We start from the raw sequence: 10,768 nt of genomic DNA, 5'->3' as shown, positions 1-10,768 counted from the left end.
AGAGCAGAAAGCTAAACTGACAGGTTTGTGGGATGAGTAACCAACAGGCATAACAGCTGAGGTTTGGGGTTCCGCGTGAGGGTAAATAAATCCTCACACATCTTTGAGCTACTTGGGAGACTCGAAAGGGCACGTCGGTCTTCAAATGATACTCTCAAGGGAAAAAACACATCCACTCTCTCTCCTGGAGCTGTGCAGTTTTCAGGGACTCAAAAGATATGAAATGAATCGCCTTCTCCCATGTGTCGTTGAGAAAGATCTTGAAGTGAATGCACCCGGCTAATGGCCAGTCACCTCAGCCACTTTCCATTCTCCTTCACTCTCCTCTCCACTCTGATTCCACCCTATGCTTTTCTTTTTATTGCTGATGCGTCAGAAGCATCCAGGAAACATGGCAAGGGCTGGGGGAAGTTAACTTGAGAAAATGGAAATGGGGGGGGGGGGGCTGCGATCGGAGGTTTCCAGGTCAGATTAATACTGTGAGCTTTGCCTTCTCTGAAGGGAAGACACAGAGCAGCACAAGTTCCCCTCTGTTCTTGGTGATAAGGCAGTCAGGTATCGATTATTGGACGGGGATGAAAACCACTTGGATATGACAACATTGCTTCCTTGTCCCACTCGATAGCAAGCAAACTAAAAGCACTGCTCCCTACCCCCCAAACAAACCAGTGAACAGAAGGTGTGATATTGTGATTTATATTAAGAAATATATATTTGGTCTTCATCTCTGTTTTTGGTACAGAGCTCCTAAAACCCTGGGAATTTCCTAAGTGCTAAGAGGGGGGGAAAAGGTGTCTTTTGTCATGTTAATAAGGTGACTTTTGAAAAGCCCCCGAGATCACTTGGGGATGGGGATGGTTGCCAGGGGAACCAACCCAGTAAATAGATGGTTGGACCTTTCAGTCCCACCCCCTGATTTTGGGGGAGGGTAGAAGAGCTGGAGATTGAATCAATCTCCAATCATAATCATAATTTAATTGATCATGACTATGTAATGAAACCTCCATAAAAACTGAAGAAGATGGGGTTCAGAGATTTTCTGGGCTGGTGAACATGGGCAGGTGCTGGGAGAGTGGCAGGCCTGGAGAGGGCATGGAAACAAGCTCTGTGCCCTTTCCCGCACACCTTGCCCTATGCATCTCTTCCATCTGGCTATTCCTGAGTTCCATCCTTTTATAATAAACTGATGCTCTAGTAAGTAAAATGTTTCTCTGACTTCTGAGAGCCACACTGGTAAATGAATCAAACCCAAGGAGGGGATCACTGGAACCTCTCATCTATAGCCTGTCTGTCAGAAGCATAAGTGACAGCCTGGGCTTGTGACTGGCATCTGAAGTGGGTTGGAGGTGGCAGGGAAGAAATCTTATAGGACTGAGCCATCAACCTGTGAAATCTGGCACTATCTATTTCTGGGCAGATAGTGTCAGGATTGAGTTGAATTGTGTAACACTCAGCTGGTGCAGGAGAATTGCTTGTTGGTGGGGTGGGGAAACCCCGCCACACACACACCTCACCCACACACGTTAGAAGTGGGTGCAGAATCATTGGAAGGCTACCACATATGTTTGTGCTGAAATAATTTCAGTGGTTCCCAATCTTTTCCCCATTACATCATACATAGAAAAGATGTTTGATGGCACACTGGAGCAAACGGACAAACTGATGGAAGGTGAAGCCTGGGAGACAGGTAACAGACCTGTAACCCACCTGGACAGCACCAGTGAAATGTTCTGAATTCCATGAGCCCAGTCAGCTGTGTTACCTGAGGCATGGAGTAGCTGGAAATTCTTCTAGTGACCAACTTTCATGTCATTGGTTTCTCCCTCCCTCCCTCCCTTGCTCCCTTTGCCTCTCTTTGATTGATTGATTAATTCTTTCTTTCTGTCATTATTCAAAATCTCTCTTCAGGGATCTCACCTTCAGTTCTAGGAACAAAGCCCATTAAGCAACCACAAGGCAGTGTGAAAGGTAAGAAGAGAGAAGGATGGTCGAGAGGGTATTTACTGAAACGTGGTCCTAAATCAGTGACCCCCCAGTGTGGTGTGAAGTCCCCCTGGAATCACGTGAAGTCCTCTTCATAGGTGCAGCCTCCAGCTGACCGCAGACCTCAGGAATCGGCGTCTTACCACACCCCTCAGGGGCTCCACACGGCACACTTTGGGAAACCTGCTCAAAACCATGTTGTTCCCACTGCGTCCTTCCTTTATTCGCTGAGTGTCAGGATGCATAGAATCACGCTGTATTTTTAGGGAACATATGGTGTTTGCCTCCAACTCCCTTCTGTCAAGACTTAGGTACGTGTTTGTCAACACCAAGGAAATGCTGCTAATCCTTCTGTTTCCCAAAGGGCACCAAATTTCCAAGCATACCTGCAAGGGTGAAAGGGTTTTCTCCAGCTCTGGTGTCCGGGGGTGGGGGGCGGGGTCAGATGTGCTCGATGGTGGTGTCTGCACCTGGCCTGCTCCTGTTCTTGAGCTGCTCTCGCTGGAAGCAAACGACAGGCTTGTGTGCGTGAAGACATGACAGCAGCGTGTAAAGGACAGAAGACTCTGACCTTGACCGGTACCTAAGCTAAGATCTGGGGGAAGAAAACAAGTGTGTGGTGAACACATGTTTCAGGCCATTCCACATGGGCCTGCCTTCTGAAAGCAGAGTCTGGGAATACTTCCCCGTGCTTTGTCCCTGATGCCTGGCAGGCACTGCAGGCGTGCCCAGCATCTTCACTTCTTCACCCCCTTTCACAGGCCAAATACGAGGGTGTCCATATAATTTATTGTTTAGCCAGACACTGTTGAAGTGAAAAGGGTGCTGTTATTTACAATGGACAAAAATATACACCGGGCTGTTTTGGGCACCCAACCTAATGCCCACTTCTTTAAGTGACGGAACACAAGACTGTCAGTGTAAACTGACATACACCCTGTGGTTTCAGTCAGTTGGATCACAGAAGTCTATGTCCGATGTGTGCTTCCCACCTGGAATGCTGAGGTCCAGCCTTCCGGGTACCGCTACCTACTGGCGTGACCTTGGACGTGCCACTGGCCATTGCGGGCTTCCCCTCCTTCTCTGTAAAATGATCTGAGCCTTCACCCCTTGGCCAGTTGTGAGACTCGGAGCTGTGTGCGCTCATGTCCTTCCTCTTTTTCTTTACTTCCTCCTTTCATCTAGCGCTTATTCTCCATTCTGTACCAACTTGGGAACGGCAGCACCTATGGTTATTGTTACTAATTTAAAAACTGCTGTTTCAACATGCAAACCATGTGGTTACAAAATCAAAGACTATTTTAGTTGTGGACATTCTCTTACAGCTCCTTGGGACAGAGACAGGGCTGCCTGGCTGGCGCAGTTGGAATAATACTCGAGTCCAGGAGCCATGCTCAATTACGACATAGGGCTCCATCAATATTTATAGTTGTCATTGAATGAGCAGCAGGAGAAAAGTCATCTTTCTGGGTATCAGGCTTCCTATTGGTTGAGCCTTAATAAAAAAAGAGAAAAAAAGAAAAGAAAAAGGAGTGTAGTCTTAGAGACTGATAAATAGTAATCATCGTAATAGCTATCATGTTGAGCAAACACAGGTAAACGTCATGCTACATGTTTCATACATGTGATATTTAACTCTCATAACTCTGCAAGGTTGAGCACTGCCTGGACCTTACCTGAAGGTCATATGACTAGAGACCCAGAGAGGTAAAGAAACTTGCTCAAGATCACACAGCTATAAATACCTGGACCTAAGTGGGTCCAATTCAAAGTTTATTCTATTTCTACTGATTCTACACTGATTCCCTTCATAAACTTTCTGCTTTTCTTCATTTTCTGCTTCTGTAATTAGCTGAGTCTACAAAACTGATGTGAGAAAGGGCACAGTATTGGCCAACAAAACATAACAGATGGACTGATGTTCTGGTTTTTTTGTTCAAAAATATTATAAGACTCCATTTCTGTAATGTTGCCCCCCAAAATGCTGACTATAAACTGTTTCTGTACATTTTACCTGAATCTTCATTGACATGACTAACTATGTTTTCTTGATTTTTAAGATGCACATTTTCCCATCCTCTAAAATTCAAATATCTCTCCAGTTGCATTCAAGCTGGACTGAAATCAAGTTTCTGATGAGAGGATCTTAAGTTCTATTTAAAGTTATCTCAGTTTGGGGATGCTACCTGCTCGGGTTCAAATTCTCCAGGGAATTTTTTCCCCCACCTTCATCCAGGGTAAGTTGAAACTTGCGTCTTCTGCTGTTACTTCTTGTGGAGTGGATTTATTCTCATTTAGACCTACACAGAAGGTATATTCATCAATGGATCAGTTTTATTCAGAGAGTCTCCCAATATGACCAACTTTTTCTTTCTTATTGTTACATAAAATATAGATGTTTCTTATAGTCAATGATGTTTTAGACCTAATGAAATACAGTGTTTATTGAGGTCTGATGTTATAATAGTTTCAAGCAGTGTAACAGCCAGTCTCCATGACACCCCCTTTCCCCCCATGACTCTTGCCTCCTGATATTCACACCCATATGAGTCCCCTCGTACTGAATAAAGCTTACCTGTGCAACCAATAGGACATTATGGAAATGACAGTGTGACTTCCAAGGCTGGGTCATAAAAGACCTTGCTGCTTCTGTCTTGTTCTCTGTAGGATCACTCATTCTGGAAGAAGGCAGATGCCAGATTGTGAGGACACTCAAACTGTCTCATGGAGAGTTCCATGCAAGGGATTAGGAGCTTCTGCCAGTGGTCAGCACTAACTTGTCAGGCATGTAAGCCCACCAATCAGATGACTGCAGCCTCATGAGACCCTGAGCCAGAACCACCCAGCTGAGCCACTCCCAGACCTGTAATTCATAGAAACTGTGAGATTGTAAATGTGTATTGTTTTAAGTTAGTACATTTTGGTATAATGTGCTATGTAGCAGTGACAGCTAATACAAACGCTAGAAAAATATATATATTTTGAAACAAAAAGTTTTACTTGTCTTTTCAAAAGCAGTTTTCAGTTTCTTTTTTTCTAATGAGCTCTTTCCCACATTAATGAGAATTTCTATTATTTTCAGGACAACTGAGATCTAGAGAAACTATGAATATTTACTCTGTTTAATGTAAAGGTAAATACTGATAAATGACTTCATGCTTTATGCTTCAAATGTCATAGTTTTATTGAAAAGATTTTTCTGATAATTATATAAATTGGAATAAAACATGTATTGTGTTTTTTTTTTTTTTTCTTTTAGAACAGGAAAGTATTGGTTGGATTATTTTTAATCCAGAAGGAATACTATACTTGCAAGTCCATCCTTAATTATGCTAAAATACCTTAGTATGGGGCAAAAGCTAAAAAAATATGTTAGGTTACTCATAAATATTAAAGAGACCTTGCTAAGCCCTGGTTGCCAGTCTAAGCTATATATTTGGAAGTACTGAGGCTCTGCCCTTTGGGCTTGATGACACTTACATTTTAATGAATATTTAATGAACCCTTTGGAAAGCCTCTTGGTGTTTGATGTCATTAAAAAAAACAACACACGACAAAAACCCCAGCTTGTGTTGTCTTGTGCCCTAGACATCTACTAAATCTATTGAAATAGATTAATATTATTTTTCCACTGTGATATTCAAATTGATTGTTTTAACCTGCACTTTGGTTATTATTATTGATTATCACAAAAATCCAGTGGTTTACAATAATCTAGATATGGAAGCAACGTAAGGGGCCAATAGAAGACAAATGGATAAAGAAAATGTGACATATATAATGGAATATTACTCAGCCATAAAAAATGAAATCTTGTCATTTGTGACAATGTGGAGGGACCTAGAAGGTATTATGCTAAATGAAATAAGTCAGACAGAGAAAGAAAATACCATGTGATTTTACTTATGTGTGGAATCTAAAAAACACAAAAATAGAACAAACAAAACAAAGACTCACAGATACAGGAAATAAACTGGTGGTTACCAGAGTGGGGGAGGGGTGAGGAATGGGTGAAATAGGTGAAGGAGATTAAGAAGAACAAATTTTTAGTTCCCAAATGTCATGGGGATGTAAACTACAGTATAGGGAACATAGTCAATAACATTGTAATAACTTTGTATGGTGACAGATGGGTACTAGACTTGTGGTCATTTTATAATGTATATAAATCTTAAATCACAATGATGTACATCTGAAATAAATTATATATTGTTTGCCAATTATACTTTAGTAAAAAATCCAATGGTTTCTAAACTTTGTTGCTCATCAAAATCACCTGTGGAGGTATTTGTTTTATTTTTTAAAATATAGATACTGGACCTCATGCCTGATTTCCTAAGGTAGAATCTTCAGGAGTGAGCCTTGGGAACCTGTAGTTTTTAGTTAACAAACTCTCCAGTTGGTTCTTTTAGACTCATTCCAATGTACCACTGATAATTATGTTAGAACCCACTGGGTTTACTTCCTGCCCATCCCCCTCCACACAGCCTCCAAGTCTGCAGGAAAAAGAAGATACAGAACGGTATTTGCTAGAGGAAATCCTACAGATCATCTGGTCCATGCTTCCTCATTTTGCAGATGAGGAAACCCCTGCTTCATGAGGGAAATGGAGACACTTACTACCCTGGGAGTTTTTTATTCCATTAGCATTATGACAATGCAGTTGGAAATAAAGGCAGTAAAAACAAATACAATGATTGTTATAAACCCCCATTTTAGGGGAAGAATACCATTCATCTTTTGGAAAGCAAAGCCGTCCAAAGGCCTTGCCACCTTGCAAGTGATTTATTTACTGACGGTTTTCTTAAAGAGTCTTTTCGGAATGAAAGTATATCTCTTTTTCAGATTGAGCAATGAATTAGATTATTTTTAACCCAGAAGAAAACCACATTATTTGCTGGGTGCAAGAGGCTTAGGAAAAGAACCAACATTTTCTGCATCACAAGTAGCAGGATTTCTGGGATAGAGTCTCATAGTCCGAGAGAGAGGATGTAATTAGGAGGAATTTGAAGACCCGCAGACATCCACAGATCCCAGTGAATGTCAGCAGGCAGGAGTCCTACAAGGAAGGAACACCCATGAGAAAGTCTCTATGGTGGGAGTGGCTGGGAAAATGCAGGACTATGGTGTCTAATGCTCAGTTTCATGTCATCTGAACTGTGCTGTAACTCTACCTCCATTATCCCAACTATCACTAAACTGCCTTCTACAAACAGTAATGTTGTGTTGGGGATGCTTCGGGGAATGAAGGGAGAGGGACAACATAGGTGAAGTGATATTACATGAGGATGAGAATTCAGTGAAAAAGAAAGATGGGGGGGGAGAGAGAGAGAGAGAGAGAGAGAGAGAGAGAGAGAGAGAGAGAGAGAGAGAAACAGAGAAACATCAAGAGGAATGTAATCCCTCTGAGATGTCCGAGAGACATGGGGCACTCGCCTTCATAAAGAATGTGGATGGGCTCAAGTTATTTTTCTTGGATGCTAAAGGGAAGTGTGCCCCCCACTCTACCTGCAAAGAGAGACTTGGGAGCTGACATCCCAAGCAGATGCTTGGATTACATCATAAATTGTCTATGAAATGGAAGTGTTTCTCATGCCACACACATTCCTGCTACATAGAAACCTTGGGTCCGGATGGACATTCTCCCCAGAGGCCGAGACTGTCCTCCTTCTCATATACATCCAGCTGTTCTTTAGACACTGTTTCAGTGCTCCCCAAAGAATAAAGCCACAAGCACTCCATCACAAGGAAGACAGGTTTACAATAGCTGGGCCAAATGCTTAATTAAAGCCCCAGGAAAGGGCCAGAGTTGTCAAGGGAGAACTGAGGGACCCTCCACTCTTTCTAGCATTTGTATTCTGTGATTCTTAGGAAGAGAGGAGCCAAACCCTGGTTTTGTGCCGTGATGAATAAAATGGCCTGGCTGGGTGTCAGCTGGCCTGCCGAATCTGGCAGCTGGCAAGGAAGGAACAGAGAACTTCCAAGGAACTGGCTCAATTTGCATGTGTAATGTGTTCATATATGCCGTCTGCATATAGATTATATAACATCCATGACATACAAAGAAGGACTTTGGGTTCCTGGGAAAGAAAGAAGCTCAGAAATAGATATTTCTAGGGTGGCACAAATCAGGATAGAGACTCTGGTCTCATAAGGTGATCTCAGCCACCAGAGGACATTCTGGAAGCTAGGAAGGCACATATGAGGACAAAGGAAGTCGTTCACAGTCAGGGCCCCAATCTGAAGCTGAGAGAGAGAGAGAGAGAGAGAGAGAGAGAGAGAGAGAGAGAGAGAGAGAGAGAGTTGCCTGGCAACTGAAAAGCGGAGTCTTCCTGTTTTTCAAGCACCCCGTCAAGAACTTGACAAGACTTCTCCTTTTTCTTGTCTTCCCTCGACTTTTCACTTGATTTCATCGGAAATTATTGGGGCCTCATAAGGATCATTCCTCATGGGGAAACTAAGCCCCGAGGAGCTAAATTCCATGTCACTGAAGCTTTTGGTTACAATTACGGGTTTACCAACTCCTACTGTGGGCAAAATGTGATGACAAAAACCTCAGAACTAGGAGAAAGGGGGTGACATGGTCCCAAATGCCTGCAGAAACAGCAAGTAATTGATCTATTAATTGTATGATTAGTCCTACTGCAGGCCATCCCGATGCTTTAGAGAATCAGGCATTGACTTCCAGTCCAAGATTTACCCCTGACTGTCTGATGTCACTTTGTCTCCCTGGGCCTCAGGTTTCCAACCTGTATAGGAAATGAACTTCACCTGCCTCTTGTGTGGTGCTGTTCTGAGATTCGGTTTGAGGGTAAAAGAAAACTCACTGGATTATAAAAGCCCTTGAGGAGGGACCATCACTTTTTAAATCTCTAAGTGCTGCTTATATGCTGCTGGAGTGTACGTGGGTGGCCAGGCGTTCCCTAAAACCAGACTGTCTTAGTGTCTGTGCTGTCTATAGCCCAGCAAGTACAGACAGGAACATACATACATAGATACAGAAAACTCAGGGTAAAAGACTTGTCAACTGATTGATTTCGGAAATGTTTTTTTTTTTTCTTTTCAGGTTTCCATGACTTCACTGTGTCTCACCTTTTCTTACTCTCGACCCCTTTGGTGTGAGTATTGGTCACCTTTGAAAGCAAGTCTGAGGCTCTATTAAAACATTTCTTGGGGACCGGTAAGGACATATTTGTATAACATGGATCACTGAGACCCCCTGCAGACCACCAAGTTAGGCAATTTGTACTGGCAACCCTCCCGTCTCCGTGGCCCTGAGGGAGAGGTTAACATGAGTTAACTCCATGTTGCCAATTATTAACCTTCTCTCTCTTTCTCTCTCTCTCTCTCGCTCTCGCTCTCGCTCTCGCTCTCTCTCTCTTTCAGTTTGGTGTTCCTCAGAAGGTCTGGAAAACACGGTTTACAGGGGAATGTCTTTTGCATGCCAGTGACAACACAGCACTTTCTGTGCTTCTTGGAGCAGAGTTCCGGGCCCAGTGGCCAATGGGAACAGGGGATAACAGTGATCAAACAGGACCGTCAGTTGTCATATCCAGAATGTCACCCCTCATCCTTGGAAAAACGTCTTCATTCATGCTAAATATTGCTTTTGCTGTCATCTTTCTCGACCCTTTCTGTCCTCATGCAAAACAACTCACTTTATTGTTGTGTGAAAAAAATATTTTTCTTTTCTTTTTCTCATGGAGATCCTGAAGGAGAGTAATTTCTGAGTGTTTCCCCCTGACATGTGAGAAGGCAACGTGTTAATATGACTGTGCTTTTCTTCTTTCTGTTAAATGCACCTTTTGATCTGTTCACTGGGCAGCAGGCAGGCAGGGAGGCTGAGAAGAAATGGCTGTGATACGTGGCGGGATGGTAAAGGCCTGGGCCCGCTGTCCCTAGTTTAAGTTTTCCTAACAACTGCAAATGTTTAAATCAGAAGTTTTCAATAGGTGATGTCAGAGGTCAGCACCTTAAGAGCAAGAATGCATGTGTCAGGGGCTCTGCTAGAATCTTTGACAGCAGCTCTGAGATGTAGCCTTGCAGAAATGAAAGTAATAATTGGTAGAGAGTGCCTTCTATACTATTTCTCATCCCTACCTCTAACTCCTTTATGGCTCTCACTCTGAATATCTGGCCATCTCCCTAGCAGAAGTATTTCATACCCTGCTGAAAGAATCGCTATTATCAACGATCTTTTCAGGCAACAGGCAAGAGCCAAGATCAAGACCTTTAAATGTTTAACTAGTGTATCTGTTATCTTTGGCCATGTAACAAATTATCCTAAAACTAAATGTCTTAACACCATAAATGTTTCTTATCTCCCATAGTTTGTTTTGGTTGGGAGTCCAAGAGTGGTTTAGCTGGGGGGTTCTGGCTCCAGGCCTCTGATGAGATTATACAGAGATGTTGGCCTGGGCTTGCTTGGGGCCGAGGCTCTGATTGTGAGATGGCTCCCTTCTATGACTCTTGACAAGCGGTGACAATAATAGGGCTTTGATATTGAAAGAAAGCCTTCTAAGTCGAGTGTCTGTCTGCAGTTCTTGTCAAGGGCCAGTGTGGGGCTCAGCATGGTAGGTCTAAGCAAAGAGGAAAGTCGCTGGTGAATTGGTCCAGGAAAGGGGCAGGGGACAATTGCAGGCAGCTCTCTGAGAGGGGAGATGAGGTGAATTTGCGTTAGACGGTCCTGAAGAGCATTGTTACGGAGCTGCTGGCTTCCTGGGCACAGAAAGGTCTCATTTGGAAGCATGAGCACACACCTGGGCAAGAGGTTTGGCAATTTGTT

At 43.2% G+C, this 10,768-nt stretch overlaps 1 long non-coding RNA gene across 1 annotated transcript; it reads left to right on the top strand.

Annotated features, from left to right (window-relative positions):
- Positions 1 to 2,438: 2,438 nt before the first annotated feature.
- On the top strand, positions 2,439 to 9,333 carry LOC141571721 (uncharacterized). The gene is made up of 3 exons (XR_016020164.1): positions 2,439 to 4,220; positions 4,651 to 5,116; positions 9,050 to 9,333. It is a non-coding gene; the product is annotated as an uncharacterized LOC141571721 (long non-coding RNA).
- Positions 9,334 to 10,768: the final 1,435 nt, after the last annotated feature.

This window comes from Rhinolophus sinicus, chromosome 2 (assembly GCF_057876585.1).
Source record: "Rhinolophus sinicus isolate RSI-liver-muscle chromosome 2, RSI-T2T, whole genome shotgun sequence".
Taxonomy (NCBI): Eukaryota; Metazoa; Chordata; class Mammalia; order Chiroptera; family Rhinolophidae; genus Rhinolophus; species Rhinolophus sinicus.
The sequence above is the reverse complement of the archived record's forward strand: the minus strand, read 5'-3'. Positions and strand labels throughout refer to the sequence as shown.